Source organism: Danio rerio, chromosome 13 (assembly GCF_052040795.2).
Source record: "Danio rerio strain M-AB ecotype USA chromosome 13, GRCz13ab, whole genome shotgun sequence".
In the NCBI taxonomy this organism is placed as follows: Eukaryota; Metazoa; Chordata; class Actinopteri; order Cypriniformes; family Danionidae; genus Danio; species Danio rerio.
Genome location: NC_141033.1, coordinates 27,605,801 through 27,621,795, shown reverse-complemented (window position 1 = coordinate 27,621,795; position 15,995 = coordinate 27,605,801). Strand labels below are relative to the sequence as shown.

General features: G+C 35.4%; 1 protein-coding gene and 2 long non-coding RNA genes across 4 annotated transcripts in view; 2 read left to right on the top strand and 1 right to left on the bottom strand.

Annotated features, from left to right (window-relative positions):
- The window catches only part of adka (adenosine kinase a), a gene marked incomplete at its 5' end in the record, with an annotated part of 289,242 nt that overhangs the window by 69,977 nt on the left and 203,270 nt on the right, over positions 1–15,995 (top strand).
- LOC147841073 (uncharacterized) overlaps positions 1–15,995 on the bottom strand; it is a 360,944-nt gene that overhangs the window by 186,356 nt on the left and 158,593 nt on the right. The gene's annotated exons all lie outside the window — the stretch shown is intronic.
- Positions 6,405–9,988, top strand: LOC147841076 (uncharacterized). Its single transcript, XR_015505975.1, has 2 exons — positions 6,405–9,219; positions 9,266–9,988. It is a non-coding gene; the product is annotated as an uncharacterized LOC147841076 (long non-coding RNA).

Sequence of the window (15,995 nt, the reverse complement as noted above, 5' to 3'; positions counted from 1 at the left end):
GCATTGTTCTTATGATGTTTTTCGTCTAATTACTTCCAAATACTACAAATATAGTCTGTGTTAGTAAATGCAAGGCTATTTATGAAATCCAGGCTTAACACTGTATGACAATGCTTCAGATGACTGTTATATAGCCTACGGCTAATCAATCTGACAGATTCTGGAGTGCATTACAGTTCTAAAGAAAAGTATAAATGATAAACGATCTTAAATAAAACATACATTTATAGAGATGGTATATAAGTATATAATTTTACTTACATGGGAAATGAAGGCCACGTGAATGGTTTGCGAGCACGATAAAGTGCACAGAGCATGCCATATCATCTGATAATCATAGAAAATAATTCCAAAAAGCAAAAGCCACATAAAACTAAACAAAAATACGATGTATATGCCAGGTTCAGTGGCTAATCAGCCGGAATCAGCTTAGGTGATGAGACCGCGAGCAGCGAGACCTAGCTGTCACTCAAGTGACCACGCCATAAATTATGCAGACTCAATAAAACTTAATAATATAAATGAAACGGATGAATTATAAAAAAAAAAAATTACCCCCTTCATAGTTGTCATGAAGGGTTTTATTATCTATATACATTAAAAGCATCTCTTGTACCCCGCTGTAAACATGTTTTTATCAGCTGTAAAAATGGCCAATTTACCGTTGCAGTCAGAGAAAATCTGGATTTCCTTGAGTCAACCCCCAAAGTCAAGTCGATAAACAGTTTCAGTTACTTATGTATTGGCTTCACGAGTGAGAGCGGGAGGTTGCTGCTTGGTGGTGACGTATTCAGCACCACAAGACTTTGTTCCATTTATTCCTAACAAAAAATAAAAACTAAAAGCAAAATTTAAGTTATCCATTCTAAAAGTTTAATAGTTCTACCTGTCACCATTTATCTATCGCCAAAATCTATCTTCAGTTTACAAAAGTTCTCTAAAGGATTCGGTCGTATCAATAACATCTTGTTGCAGCAGTTAGCAGCTTCCTAGAGAGAAGCAACGAATAACAGATTAAATTTTGCTTAATCTGTTTTTTTATTTGTGTGTAAATTGGCAGCTTGTAAAGTCTGTCTAATTTCTGATTTGACATTATAAAATAAGGCGTCTAACCATTTTTATTGTTAGCCAACTGTCTCTTTAGGAGTCCTCTGTGCTGCACATACCACTGTTTAGTAGATTACCGTAAATATAAATAAGGGATTGTTAGAGCTGATGTGCCTGAAGCTCAAAAAAGACCTTTGTAGTGTTTAAATGACAGATTTATTAACAGAATCCAATAGGCTTTGATTTAAAACCACATTCTGTTTTTCCTCAACACGAGCTTCTCGGGAATCCGTCGCTGGATTTAGTCAATGGCTTTACTGGTGGTGTGGTTGTAATTCTCACCGCTCCCTGAATTAAATTAACTGCAGCTTTCTCAGGTCTTAATTAAAGCACTCATTCATTCAGCACTCTAACCATGTGGTACTGTGTGCGGTTACACAATCAACTCCATATCATGTGCTTACATATAAAATCAATGTCTCGACTAAACCGCCGATAACATGCGGGATGCAGTTCACAAGCTGTGGGCTGTATGGATTTCCATATTACTTAATTTACTCTCGCAGAGCCGTCATTAGCTGCTGGGATTTTAACGATGTGGAATGTACAGTAAGCTCGTTGATGAATGTTATATTCTCCCGGGAGGCATCAGAGATTCATTTGAGGCTCATATGAACAATTTACAGTACATCGAATGAGACGTACAGACATAAACTATGCGGTTAGAGGCCCGAGGGTAAAATACAGAGCGCTGCTTATATTCACACACATGTAAACAAACACGTTCAAACTCCGTGCACTTTGATCCTACTTTGGTTTTTGGCATCATTATTAGTCATTTGAAAGCTAAACTGCTATAGATCTCTTTGAGGACAGTGTGTATTGCTGGGGTGTAAAAAAATATGGTTTCTATTGTGGCCTAAGGGGTTGGTTCAAAAATGATGAAAAATAATAGTAAATAAAACAATGTCTTGAAGATTAAAGTCTCTTTGCTTCAGTCTTTGAGATGCACCTGGACTGCTTTGAACAGAAAAATGTTAAAGAACTTGCAACATTATGTCTTCTATAATAACATCTGCTATAAATTATTGTTGTTGTTGTTGTTTTATGATGTGAAATAAAGACATGCATCCATTTTACAAGGATTCACTGCGGGATGATGCCGTTAGGATTAGGATGCCATTAAAATTAAACTATAATTCATTATATTGAGGTGTTTAGAAGTGTTCAGTTTTTCGAATTTCATCAGTGTGTGTTAGGATTATTGTGTATTATTATAATTGTAAAAATGATTATTTATGAAAAACTATACTAGTATTAGGAGACTTGCCTTCACAAATTATTCCTACAAAGCTAGAGCAGAAAGTTACATGTCAGTTCATGAATGAATCTGAAAATTTTCAATGGTTTATTCTTAAGGCCTTCAATTGCTTTGTTAAAATAATCATCTGTTTTACATTTACATATAGTCAGACGCATTTCTCCAAAGCAACTTACAATTGAGGAGGCATTCAGCGATTCAACAAGAGGAAATACACACTAAAAGTGCTATATAGACAAAGCAACTGTCAGTGCTCAGGGCTAGAGTATAAAAGGGCAATGTTTTTTTATTATAGCGATAAGACTGTTTCTACTGGTGGTTTGTCAATCCTACTCACATGTGTGAAGCACACTTCATAAATGCAATGTTTTTTAAAGGCTATGAAGTTATTGTAAGAAAGGGTCTGGTGCAAATGTGCAAAATCTGGTCAAAGTGTAAGTTAAGATGTCAATGAATTAGAGTGTGTAAATTGGGAACTTCGCTCCTCATCCTCTAAGAGTTCCTTAATAATATACTTAGACATGACAAACCAATAATAGATTATTATAGTTTTTCAAATGCAGTTTGTGCATCCATAGTGTTGTAGTAAAAAAAAAAAAAAAAAAAAAACATATACATAAAGACCATATTACTTTTTCTTTACTGATGATAACACACAAGGCCCTTACAGAGCAAAAGAACAAACTAGCATTTTTAATCATTAAAACGAAACTCTTTTCTTGTAAATTATAGTGCATATTGTTGTTGGTAAAATTAATAATGTAATTTTAAGCCAACTGAGGCTTTAAGTCTGCATGAAACAGAAGTTGCTGAAACTTTTATTTCAGTTGTTGATGTACTTCCTACTACATGTTCTCCCAGTGTTCGCGTGGGTTTTCTTCGGATGCTCCGGTTTCCCCCACAAGTCCAAAGACATGCGGTACAGTTGAATTGTGTAACTAAATTGTTTGTAAAGTATGTGTGTGAATGGGAGTAAATAGGTGTTTCCCAGTGGTGGGTTACAGCTGGAAGGGAATCTGCTGCGTAAAACATATGCGGAATAAGTTGGTGGTTTGTGTGTTTGCTGTGACGACCCTTGATTAATAAAGGGACTAAGCCAAAAATAAAATGAATGTACTTCTGAACTATTGAGTAGGTGATGGGGCTTTCTTTTTGCACATCATTCCCTTGTAGCAAACTAACAGTTAAAGGGCTGAGGTTAAGAAAGTTGTGGCTGAAGCTGTCAAACTGACATCTACAGAGAATGACCACCAATCCAAATGTGAAAGCAAATACTCAGATTTTTTCCAAAACAATCTTTTTTTTTTTTCAGTGGATTAACTTGTACTGATTAATTGTTCGCCAAAAGAATAACTTCGCTAGCAAAATAAACATTGAGAATTTTGAGTTCACATGGAATTTGGCCGGCACAAGGGGACATTTCCTCTGATTCAGCATTCAACCCAATTCTAGTTTGACATCTCTGGCTTCCAGAGAACACAGCCTTGTCCTGTCCATCCTGTAGCACCAGCCTATCCTGGAGGATAAGGTGCTTTGTAGCGTCCGCTCAGTATTCATGACACGCCACCATGCTGAACACTGGGCCCCCAGTCCGGCTCATAACTGGAGCACTAACAAAGCTGTTCATTTGGCATCGGCATCAGCTCCTGATATAGAACAGGCAGAGCTCTCGCTTAGCATTTCTCTCACAGCAAATCCTATTATCACTCTTGTGTGTTTTTCCTTCTTTCCAAACTTAGGACTTGCTCCAGGAAATTAGTCACTTCCTTCCAGTTTATTTGTCTGCAATGGAGCACAAACACCAATGTCCTTTATTTGATGCCTTATATTCAATTTATGCACCCATTGCTCCAATAACTGTACTTTAGTTCTTTGCAGCTGTAATGGTAAGGAAAAGTAGCATGTCAGACTTCCCAAATCCATTCAAAAGCCCCTTAAGTCATGTGAAAGATCTCGGGCAGTAGTGTAAAGGCTAGCTGGACTACATGAAAAGAGGCTTTGGCCTTTTAAGCTTCGCTGCGTTTCCAGTAAGCCTCAAATTCGCTCTCCTGTTTATATTTGCTCTGCTGGAGTCTTAATGCGGTCCTGAGGAAGCCTCCAGATAAAAATCAATGACAGATGTGACCAGGAGAAAGAACGGCAATTACATGGCAAGTCATCTTTTAGGGTCATTTTTTTTGTTCCCCCAGGCATCTTACTGTCTTTTACCTGCTTGCTAATTTTAATCTTTCATAGTCTAGAGTAGAGATGTTTTCTCCAGGGAGGTAGTGCATCGGCAAAATGTTTGAAGAGAAAGTAATCGGAGGTACAAAAATAAATCAACAGCAAAAGGTGTCTCATGTGTCTTTTGAGCTTGTTGCATTATGAGGCAGCAACAGTGGAAAAACAGGCAATCTCCACATATAGGGGAAACTGTTGGAAATGGACTGCTATTATCAACCCAGTGGAGAGTGAGCCACTCACTCACTCAGACGTCATCACTTTCAGTTATGTTTGAATCTAAATGGAGTTGAAATTTCATGAAATGATGAGTAATCTGAGAGTGATTCAGGTTGACACCTGTGGCGTTTATGACTAATGCAGGGCTCCTACAGCCATGGAAAACCTGGAAATATGAGGGTGTTTCAGTTTTATGGCTTCCAGGCCTGGAAAGGAATATTAAACAGAATCTTAAGTTATGGAAATCGGTGTTTAATATAAATTGTTCTAGTTATGCTCAGCTCAAAGATATTGTGTTGGCATGAAACTGCACTTGGTGGGTGTACGTTTGCAAATTTTAAAATAAAGTCCTTAAACACTTTTCATGAATGGCTATAAAAGGCTCAAGCTCTTTAATGGCCATGTTCTGTACTCCAAGGTTGCTGCAACAATGTAAAAATCTGTTTAGAGATTTATAAAATCTTGTTTTTGCAGTGACCCATGTTTTATATGTTGACTTTTCTTTAGCAAAAATGAAGTGTAAGCATTTATATAAAGGGGAAATTAACTGCAGTCGTTTTGATTTTTATATTTACAGAAAAATCACCTTTTTATATATAAAAACTATGCATCTAAATGATTCTCGAGCACACCATAATATAATGAATCAAATCATTTGAAATAAACTGAAAGAGAAAAGTTGTTTTAAACTGTAATACAGGGGTCCCTTGCTATAGCGCAGTTCACTTTTTGCGGTCTTGCAATTTTCCAGATTTATTTTTTATTTTTTTGCAATTTGAAACACTTTTTTTTTTGACAGCGCATTGTGTTCTGCGTCCTGATTGACTGTAGATGATTTTCAATCAATCTCCTCCATGCCGTGTCTCCTGTACAGTACAGAATGCGTTTAGCTTGCCAAATTGACATAAATCTTCGATTGCTAGCAGTGTGACTCTGAAGTGCTGCACTGTATGTTTGCAAGTTTTCCCCCTAACAATGTTGACGAAACGTTTAGCACCATCAAAGGCACCTGCGAGTGCACCCAAAATTTTTTGATTAAATTCTAAAATTATCCATTATTTCCTGACATGATGCAATGCATCTAAAAAATAATACCAGTGCTTTCCACAGGTTTGAATTATACTTGCGGTGGTAGCCAGATTGAAACATGCCTTTTAACCACATTACATAGTTAACTATATTCGACAAACAAAACATAATTCTATTTTTTTATTTAGATTTATATTTTTTTATAATAATTTATATAATATTTTTATTTTTTTATTTTTATTTATTTAAACTGTTATACACTGTTTCTTTTCAATAGGTTAAAGTTGAAAAAGACTGTTGAAATTATAAAGAAATTCACAATTTCTCTTACTTTTATGCTATTCAGGAGCCATGTGCACCCACTCAGGTAAAATCTGCTTCTATCGTATTTAAGTTCAGGTTGCTTTATTGGTATGACATTTTGTACAGTATTGCTAAAGCATTTTAGATGTATGGAAAATGTAATGTATTGACACAATTAAATTGATAAAATATACTGTAAATGAAAATAAATGACAGAAAATGGAATAAAAACGTTCTCTAAAAATAAAGTAATTTTAATAATACTAATACTTGGTTATATTGAGTGGATACAAAAAGTGGGATGATAACAGGCATGGGACCATAAACAGCTTTAACGTTTACCACAGTTTGGAGAAGTCAAGGTCTTAAAATCACCAGAACTTTCCGATATACCATTTTATTAATATATTTTATTTAGTTTTTTAGGGCCATGCCATCTGCATGCCATCTGCATGGAGCATCTAAAGCCACAGTATCAAAATATTTTAAATGTTTTTTTTTAAATAAAATATATTGTGTTCAATGGGGAAAGTATTGTCTTTTTCAATCTAATATCGACCCATGCCTAGCTGATAATAATATATATAAAAATTTACAAAAAATGTGTGACTAAATATACTGGCCATGAATATACCCGAGCAGCCCGCTCAAGAAAAGTCCAAGTGTGGGAAGCACTGAATACATATAAATACTTCATAGTAATGCAGTTCATTCATTTTTATTACTTTAGTAAATAATAATTAATCTGTAAAATCATTTAACTTCAGCAATTTTGCTTTACATGCATTATCTTTAAGTAGTGTTTAAGAGTTATTAGTCTTAGAAAGATGTTTTATTGTTATACTTGTCAGATGAAAGACAAGGAATGTGCTTGTTGATTTATCATCTTAGTTGTTTTTACGCAGTGCAGACACGTTTAAAAATGCATGGTGCAGCAGTGCGACAATTAAGATGGAAAGTGAGATTTTGAAGCGGAAGAGCTCACAAACACCAGCACATACTGACAACAGCTGGAGCAGGGCAGAAAAAACAGGTTATATAAATTTTAGATGACGAACAGATCCTTGTATCTGCTAGTGTCAGTACCAGTCTTTTCTTGTTCTGTTTCACTTCCCAAAATGACAGTATTGGAGGAGTATATAGAGGAGATGGAGAGTCTAAGTGTTGAGTGACTGTGAAAAATGAATGGGGGGAAATGACAGGAGCCTGGTGACACGCAGCAGGTGATAGACAAGATACTAACAGTCTGCTTCTTACCATTGCATGCTCGCTCGAGCTCCCCGCCGAGCTGCAGCCTGCCGAACTGCGCTGGGCTTTTGGATGCTAGAGCTCATAGGATGCCACTAAACCGAAAAAGTCTGCCAAATGGCGTGGAATCGAAATCTTTCCGCTCTCCCTTCAGCCAGAACATTTTGTTTTTCTGTTCTGAAGTCGTGATCTGAAAAATGTCCTTTCTGTTCTTTCGCGCTGAGCGATGTCAGGAATATTTGGGTCATTAAGAAGTGTTGGGATGTGAAAGTCTTTCATATTCCTAAATCCTTGGCTTCCTCCTTTGAGGGCTTGACTCAAGTTTGTAAGGCAGTTTCATAGTTCACGTCTGTGAGCTGCCAGGTCATGGCTGAAATGTCAGACCAACCTTTAGTGGCATTAAAGGTGTCATGTTCAAAAAAAAATAGGGGGTGCCGATCTCATAGTACACTTACACTAGTGTGTTTTCTTTTTGACACAACAAAAATGATCCTCAATGTATTCTCATACTCTTTAGAATAGATCTTCATCCACACTGTGTACAAAAAATGGATATAAGAAGCTAAATGTATGTATAAAGTTTATATTATAATGTTGTTTATTTACAGTTATATACAATATATAATCATCATACAATACAAATAATATAGATGTACAACAAATTATAATGGTATGTTATAATTGACTATTTAAGAGTGTTAAGGCATGTCTTAGTTGTCAAATTCTCTAAATGTTAGTGGTATTTATAACAGAACAGGATAAACTTTACAAATTGATACAAAGTTGTATATAAAGTTATAAAGTAATACCCAAATTAAACAGTATTTGTTATAAATGATATGTCTACTATTAAGACTATTAATTGTATTTACAAGTATTTAGAAAAGAACAATATAACAAAAATCTAAATATGAATAAGAAATCTAGGTTTACAAACATCTAGCCAAATTTAATTAATTTTAAAGAAATGTATATAATTCAATAGATGCAAGACACAAAGACACTCAACATAAGGCTGTGTATGATATCGCTAAATGTAGTGTGATAATAGTATAAGTAATCTCCATATCTGAGAGAGGTGAGATGCATGAAATTTACATGATGCGCCATGCTACTGTGTGTTGCTTACATAGGTTGTTTTTACAAATTTGACCAATCAAAATGCTGCCTTGCTACCTTTAAAAATCTTATAAAAACACACTAAATCAAATAGTTAAGTGGTCCAGTATACTAACTAGGGTGTAACCAGCCAACCTGGAGGCTGTGTACACCAGGCAGCTGAAGAGAAATATAAATAATTTATTTATTCTTTGATGTTTTATTAGTTTATTTATTTACTTATTTGTTTTTTTTTTTTCTTTAAGAAAGCTTTTTGTATGTTTCTGTTTTTTGTCTTGATGTCCATTTGATGTTGTCATCATATGAGTTAAATTATTTATTTTTTTTGTATGGCGCCGTTATGAAATAAGGACTCTAGACTGCAAACCAAATCTACCTTCAAGTGTAAATAAAGTAACCTAGCCTTTATACCCATCTGTTATTCTATTGGATAGAATGGTCAGATTTGTTGTAACAACCTATGTATAAAACACACACATGCTTGGCGCATAAAGTAAATTTTATGTACCAGAAGAAAATGAATACAAATCAGAAGACAAGGAAGATGACAATAACAAATGAGATTCATAACACCTACTGAGGTTTTCACATTCATAGTAGGACTGGGGCATCAATTAAACCAAAATTGCCAATGCAGTTAAGCAAAACTGTGATTGGACATGCACATCTTATCAGGGATGGACTGTAAAGGCTGGTTTAAATTTTTGCATCGAGTGATCAGCGTGATCCACGGCGCCTTCACCTAGTGAATTTTCATAGCATTGCATTATAAACTGAAGTTTTAACTTTCATTGATACAGTATGACTAATACTCACGCCCCTATGGAATCAACTTACAGAAGGATAAATTTCAAACAGTTTAAAGATATAAAGTAACTTAAGAGTAAAAAAAAAAGTGGTATTTTAATTATGTGGTAGCTGTACATAAACATCTGTCAGGATCACAGAATGATTATAAAAATCACTAGTGATTAATCTCCCAGCCCTAATTAATTAATTAATTCATTCATTCATTCATTTATTCATTTTCTTTTCGACTTAGTCCCTTTTATTAATCCGGGGTCACCACAGCGGAATGAACCGCCAAATTATCCAGCATATGTTTTATGCAGCGGATGCCCTTCTAGCTGCAACCCATCTCTGGGAAACATCCTTACACACTCATTCACACTCTTACACTTTGGACCATTTAGCCTACCCAATTCACCTGTACCACTTGCATTTGGACTTTGGGGGGAAACTGGAGCACCCGGAGAAAACCCATGCAAATGCAGGGAGAACATGCAAACTCCACACAGAAATGCCAACTGACCCAGCCAAGGCTTGAACCAGCGACCTTCTTGGTGTGAGGCGACAGCAGTACCGACTGCACCTGTCTTAATTCATAGTGTTTAAAAGTCTACATTTTTTGACATTACAGAGTTTTTTTTTTTTTTGCCTGATATCGATTCAATTAAATAAAATAAAAGTCCATTGTCTGTTTATTTTTGTATGATCATTTGTACATTAACTTCCAAAAGTCTCCCTTTTTTGAGCATCAAACACACTGGATGTTAAGTCTCAGCATAAAACAAGTTGTGCATGTTAAAATGAGAAGTGTAAACAGCCTCAGCTTTTACAGATCAATGTAATGATTCATGTCTTTTTCTGTTCCTTATTCTATAAATTTTGAATCGTGTCATCTTGTTTTGTTCTGTTAGCTATTTAAGCGCAGTGATGGATGGGGTTTGGTAAAGCTCATGTTATATGCTGTCGCACACAATTTTCTCACAAAGCAAACAACAGAAACCCAATCCCTAAACTTGTTTCCAGATATGAATATAAAGCAAGTGCTCTCTGGTTGTTTATTCAAACACTGGACAGTTGAGTAGCAGATGAAGTCAAGTCTTTGCTCAGAAGTTTATCAAAGAGGCCTCTGTTTTCCCGAGATGACAGGAGAATGTGCCTCCCCACCAAAAAAAAAAAAAAAAAGGAAAAAGACAGAATGAATTTGGCCTGTCCAGAAATGAGCTGTTCTTACAGTGAAATTAGAAGCAGGCAGGATCCAAGAGCAAAAGCTGGCAAGAGTCACGATGTCTCCATGTTATTGAGAAGGACCACCAGGGATGGATTTTTCAGTCTGTTTTTAATCGCCATAATATTCTCTGTAAAAGAACTGGCTGGAGGCTGCAATTTACTGCTGCATTGTTACAGATCAGTTTCTGCTTGTCATTAAGTGTGCCCAAACAAATCGCAAATCTGTAGAGTCCCCCACCTCTCTAGATTTTCTTTTTTCTTTTTGAAGTTTGCGTCATTAGTGACATTACTTGGCCTGTTCTTTTATATAGAAATGTTTGGTGACCTTGCTTGAGAATGCTTAGACTGAGTCACAGTGACTGCTTGTCTAGATTGATAGATTCAGTCTATTTACAATTATCTGTTAAGATTTTTATTAAATGGGGTGCTGACAAAAACAACTCTTTCTCTGTCTGTCGTGCTCTTGCTTTCTTTGAATAGAGAACTCAGTCTATTGAGCAGGGCAGACACGGTCACACAGTCTTTACATTAAATCATTTATATTAAACTGCTTTTCTAAAGTCTGGGTTAAGAAGGTTGGTTTCTTCAAAGATTATTCAGTTTTCTAACAGCTTTAACAGCATCACTAGTTAAAACTAGTTTTATCATTGCTGTGGTTGATATCAAATTCTGACATGCAATCAATTAATTTGTTAAAATGTAAATATACGTGTGAGGTAATTTAGATGCATTACATTTAGTTATGTATTAATAGTTTTCTTAATAAAAAATGTGTAACTTATTTTAAAACTTTAACTATGATTTTAGTTCAGTAAAAATTGCTGCTTAAAGGTAGTTTTTAAGATAGTTTTTAATGGTTTAGGTATTAAACAGGATTGGAGATGTAGAATAAGATCATGCAGAATATATACTTTATAAGTACGAATAAACAGCAAATATCATCATAATAGGCAGGTAATATGCCACTTGTTATAGTGAGAATTGTTAGCAAAAACAATGTGTTGTTTTTTCCATCTGTAGTTCAAATAAATGCAGCTTTGGTGTGCAAAATAAACATTTTATTTTTTCCAAAAAAAAAAAGTTATGTTTGTATTTAAAAATTATTGTTTGTATTTTAATACAAACAAGTACATTTTATTTCCAATATTTAATAAAATGAGCAAAACAAACAAAGCTAAATGAAAATACACCCACCACCATTGCCACTTTATTAGGTACACCTGTCCAACTACACGTTAACGCGAATTTCTAATCAGCCAATCACATGGCAGCAACTCCATCCATTTAGGCATGTACACATGGTCCAGACGATCTGTTGCAGTTCAAACCGAGCATCAGAATGGCGAAGAAAAGTGATTTTAGTGACTTTGAATGTGGCATAGTTGTTGGTGTTACTGTGATTTTTCACGCACCACTATCTCTAGGGTTTACAGAGAATGGTCTGAAAAAAAAATATCCAATGATCTGCAGTTCTGTGGGCGGAAATGCCTTGTTGATGTCAGAGGTCAGCGGAGAATGACCAGACTGGTTCGAGCTGATAGACAGGCAACAGTAACTCAAATTATCACTCGTTACTACAGAGGCAGAAGAGCATCTCTGAAAAATTCAACCATGGATCCATCCTGCCTTGTATCAACAGAAAGAAGAAGGGGTGTTATGGTGTAGGAGATATTTTCTTGGCACACTTTGGGCCCATTAGTATCAATTGAGCATTGTGTCAATGCCGTAGCCTACCTGAGTATTGTTGCTGACCATGTCCATCCCTTTATGACCACAGTGTACCTTCTTCTAATAGCTACTTCGAGCAGGATAACACAACATGTTATAAAGTGCGAATCATCTCAAACTGGTTCTTGAAGACAGTGAGTTCACTGTACTCAAATGACCTCCACAGTCACTAGATCTCAATCAAAAAGACCATCTTTGGGATGTGGTGGAATGTAAGACTCGCATTATGAATGTGCCGCCAATAAATCCTGAAGCTATTATGTCAATATACACTAAAATCTCTGAGGAATATTTCTAGTACCTTGTTGAATCTATAGCGAGGGATTAAGGCTTCTCTGAAGGCTAAACAAGGTCCATCCGGTACTAGTAAGGTGTACCTAATAAAACGTCTGGTGAGTGTATGCTTATAAAATTTGGTTATGGGTCATAAAATATGATTTAATAATAATTATCATAATCATAATACACATAATAATAAAGTTTAGCTCAGACTTTGAGATCAAAATTATCAATTATATGTTCTAAAGGCTAAAATTATGCTGAAATAAAAGTATTTTTAAAATAATAATTATATTTGATAATATTGTAATTTTACTGTTAATAAGTGTACGTATATAGAAGCTTTTTAAAACAATTTTATATAGTTATTTATGCATGTGTTGGTAAATATTTAAAAACACTATAGAAACACAAAGTTATTTATTATTTATTTTGTTCTTTAATTCAATTTTACGCAAACACTTGCATGTTCATTGTTCCTTTGAACATTGGACATACACTTACATGCGCTTACACTCAAATCACTGCATTATTTATTCTGCCGTTGCACTGGCCTTTAATAATTAAAATGGTATATTTTCTTTTAAAACATACACCATATTCTTCCTTCTGGTCATGAAGTCTTATTCTATTGAGAAGCACAGTAGCATAAATATATTTTCACGGTCCGTTGTCCTTGTGGTGATGCGCTTAAAACGTTCTCACTTCCTTTGTTCCATTTTGGACAGTACGTGACAAATGCAGTCTGCAACTTGACTTTGTCCCTCATGGTTGAATAGGGCTCTATCTGTTACAAGCAGCACAAATGGCTGAAGGACTCGACTATCCATCCTTGCTTTGAAAAATGATCTTGGAGCCACAGGAATGTTCAGAAATCTCCATCTCCAGCAGAATCCCTGAAGTGAAGCTCTTCCTAGCCAGAGTTTTCAGGCCGAGTCGAGTGTGTCCGCTTCACAGCATGCTGTGTAATGGCTTCGGGATCCAACGGCGGCTGTAATTCTTCAGATGAGCGTCCAGTGTCTGTGCTGCTGTCACCGTCCGCCTGTCCACTGTCACAGGCCTCACATCTCTAAGAATTACTGCACACACCTGCGCACAGCGATTTACAGCTCTTGCAGTCTGAGCGCTCTCCAGAAACACATCATTTGGTGACAGTCTGTGTCAAACTCTTATATTGTTCAATTCTACACGTCACATCTTTTTTTTTAACGTGACACATCCTTTTTTTAATTGGCTAAAGACAGTCTTAGGTTTTAAGTTGTCATATCCACTTATTTAATTTAAAGTCTTGAGGCTAGACACAAGTGAATAAAAATAACCCTAACCCCTAACTAATTGTCGGAATACTTTTCCAGTTGATTGTTACAGTACATTTAGATTAGCCAACTTGTTTTGTATTAGAAGTTTTGAAAACTGAGTTGTCATTTTGACAAATATGGACACATTTGCATGTTTTTGCATAAAAAAACAGAATAGTGTATTAACCCTTTTGTGCTATTGGAAATGTTTTCATCTGTGATTTTGAAATTTAATTTGGCCGCAACTTTCTTTGCATTTCAGCAAATTGAATAATTTTTGATAATACATTTTATTTTGACACATATTTTGGCAAAAGGGTTTGGAAATGCTTTGACTAATACACTAATACAGTGGTTCTCAAACTTTTTTCATGAAGTACTACCTAAGAAATCTTTTTCTTTCCACGTACCACCATAATGACCAGTATTAAAATACAATAGCGTAGTAGGCCTAATTAAGCCAGGTATGTATAGCTGCACCTCCTGCTCTGCACAGTTCAAAAACGTGGCACATTAATTCTTATTGTTATGAATATTTATAATTTTCAGCCACTTTAAACATTATAAATTGTTTGAAAATTAACATTGTACTGTGTTCACAGGTAAAAAAAATAAAACGTCAGCGTTTAAATTAAAATGTGATTTTAAAAGTTGATTTAAAAATGACACCGTTTTTAAAAGTAAAAAAGCAAACTGCTGTACTTCAATGTAAAGTATTATCATAAAGTAACCTATTCATCAAAACTTAGAAATGTACTTTGGACCTCAAAAATATAGGCTATATGTCATCATAATCATATATAAACTCTTTGATAAATTTTGAAATATATGTTGCATGTACACATGACTTTTTTGTATATCTTTGAAATATAAATGTTAACTTGTATTTTAAATACATGAATTAAATTTACATATTTAAATTAAAATAAGATCTGCCTAATGTGCGTTAGAGTAGGCTGTGTTTTACAGAAAAGCAAGTGATTAAACTATACCTGTCAACATTGAGATATAAAAATAGAGGATACGCCCAACAACCATTACAAATATGGGGAGATTAGCTTCACATGATAGAATACATAACAAACATAAAAAAATTAAAATAAAATAAAATAAAAGGTTTACCCTATTAAAATGAGGCTTTTACTGGTCACATCAGGCTTATTGTACGCATTAAAGGGTTAAAAGTGTTTTTATTTCTTTTATTTTATTTATTCAGCGAATCCTCCGTGTACCACTAGAAGAAAGCCTGCGTACCACTAGTGGTACACGTACCACAGTTTGAGAACCACTGCACTAATACACACATTTACTACCCTTTCATTACGCTTGTGCCTGTTTTTGCCCCATTGACTTCTAAGGGTGCCTGCGGGGTCTTAAAAGTCTTACAATGTCTTAAATTCACTAAAATATTGTCTTGTAGGTCTTGAATCATTTTAAAAAGGTCTTAATTTTCCTCTGTCCAACTAAAGCTACCCAATCAGGCCAACGCATATCCAATTTCCAGCATTCCAGTAACTAATTTTAATTATGTTTTGTAGCACGCAAAAACACATTTTATTGGCCCAACTAGACCATTACAAAAAAAAAACGTGTTTAGTTCTGCATAAGTCTAAAAATTCATTCATAAAGTTCTTAAAAGGGTCTTAAAAAGTTTAATTGGACTTGATGAAACCTGCAGAAACCCTGCTTTCATTTATAATTAGGGTTGGGCTGATAGAAGTTGTCATCGTCCATTGCCGATGGCCAATAGACAACATGATGCTGATCCGGCATTGCGATCCATCTCTCCGCCCCTTTCGCAAAGCTCCTCGCTCAGTCTCTATGCATTGCGGGACTCATAATGCCCGCAAAGGAAAAATCGCGCGTCTCCCTCCCGGTCGCACACCCTTCTCACCCCCGGATTCCTCCTCGCTCTTCAGACGATCCCCCCTACCCCTACTTTTCACATTTTAACGATGCCATCGTTCATCGTGATGTTTTACATTAGACATCGTACGTGCCAAATTGGTTAACATCGCCCAACCCTATTTATAATTTATTTGTTTTTATCATTTTTACTGTTGATCATCAGTTGCAGTGCAAATAAAGTGGAGTATAGTGCGAGTGAGTGTTTGTGTGAGAGAAAGACCTTTGCGCACTTATCTTAAGATGTCTCAGAACATAGTAAG